Genomic DNA, 2,030 nt, shown 5'->3' on the forward strand with positions numbered 1-2,030 from the left:
AATTGTTTCAAAAGTTTTAGAAGGATTGCCACCGGCATATAAAATAAAAATTACTACTATAAATGAGCTGAGAACAATGTCTAATACATCAGTAACTAGGGATACATTGATTGGAAAACTTTTAGCTTTTGAAATTGAGGAATTTGGTCTTGTTGCTACTATAAAGATAAATTTAGCTTTTAAGGCATCAACATCATTTGCACCATCTTTTGACAAATCTGATTGGAAAGGCTTTTATGCAAGAGAACTTGAGGAAAACAGGAGAGAAAATGAAGAACTTGAAGAACTTGAAGCACTATTTGCAAGGAAAATGCCTAAAGGTCCAGTTGGAAGTAAGTATGAAGGTAAAGCACCCTTTAAATGTTTTAATTGTAATAAGATTGGTCATATGGCTTCAAGATGCCCTGATAGACATGCTAGACTAAGAGAAGAAGCTAGAAGAACATACAAGCCTAACCCTGAATATCAGAGATACAGATTTAAGAAGAATAAAGATAAATCTTGTTATCTTGCTGATGACGGAGTCACTGATGATTTTGATGAAGATCCAGAAAACAATGGATGGGTTTTTGTTGCTATAACAGAAGATCAACCAGCACCTACTGTTCAACCGGTAGACTAGGCCCTGGCAGCTAAAGTTGAAGTTAAGGATGAATGGATCATTGATTCAGGATGTTCACATCATATGACTAATGATAAAGGTAAATTCTTGAACTTTCAGGAATATAATGGAGGTCTGGTAAGATTTGGAGATGACAAATCTTGTTTGATCAAAGGAAAAGGTACTATATCTCTTGATGGTAAGCATAATACTAACAATGTTTACTTTGTACAAGGTTTAAAGCATAATCTTTTGAGTGTTGGTAAATTAGTTGAAAAGGGATTTCAGTTACAATTCAAGAATGGAAAATGCAAAATTATGAACAGAACTAGTTTGGAAATTGCAACTGGTAATCAAACTAGAGGAAATATCTTTCATTTGAATAACAGTGAAAAGATATGCTTGATTGCACATATTGATGAAAGTTGGCTATGGCATAAGAGACTCTGTCATGTAAATTTTGATTGCATGGTAAAAATCAGTACTACTAAGGTAGTTAGAGATTTATCTAAGATTGTTAAGCCTCACAATCCGGTATGTAAGGAATGTCAATTTGGAAAACAAGTTAGAGCATCTTTTTAAAGTATTTCAGAAAAACCCAATAATGCTCTTGACTTAATTCACAGTGGTTTATGTGGTCCATCTAGAACTAAAAGCTTACAAGGTGATAGATATTTCATGCTAATGACTATTCTAGAATGTGTTGGGTTACTTTTCTTAGAGAAAAATCAGAAGCACTTGGGAAGTTCAAACTATTCAAAGCAATGGTAGAAAATGAAACTGACAATAAAATCAAATTTCTAAGATCATATCAAGGAGGTGAATTCACATCTAAGGAATTTAATACATTCTATGAAGTGAATGGAATCAGAAGACAGTTATCAGCACCTCAGACACCACAGCAGAATGGAGTTGTAGAAAGGAAAAACAGAACTATCTTAGATGCAACTAGAAGTATGTTATCTAAAGCAAATCTACCACATGTATATTGGAGAGAGGCAGTAAGCACAGCGGTCTATACATTCAAAAAAGTTCACATCAAAGGTGAAACTGGTAAGACCCCTCATGAACTATGGTTTGGTATTACTCCTACTCTTAAATATTTCAGAATATTTGGAAGTAAATGCTATATTAGAAGAGATGAGTATATTGGCAAATTTGATCCTAGAAGTGATGAAGGAATATTTCTTGGTTATTCATCTAAGAGCAAGGCATATAGATGTTTTAACAAGAGATTGCAAAAAATTGTTGAGATTACAAATGTGAAGATTGATTAACAATTTAGAGGAGCTTCAAAGTATATAGACTCTAAACCAGCAATAGAGATACTAACAAATGAAACTACATTGAATCCATCAGTGCCAAATGAAGGTCTAGCTACACCGGTATCATCTAAAAATTCCACTATAACTGAGGAATAGCAGCAAAC

Source organism: Cryptomeria japonica, chromosome 1 (assembly GCF_030272615.1).
Source record: "Cryptomeria japonica chromosome 1, Sugi_1.0, whole genome shotgun sequence".
Taxonomy (NCBI): domain Eukaryota; kingdom Viridiplantae; phylum Streptophyta; class Pinopsida; order Cupressales; family Cupressaceae; genus Cryptomeria; species Cryptomeria japonica.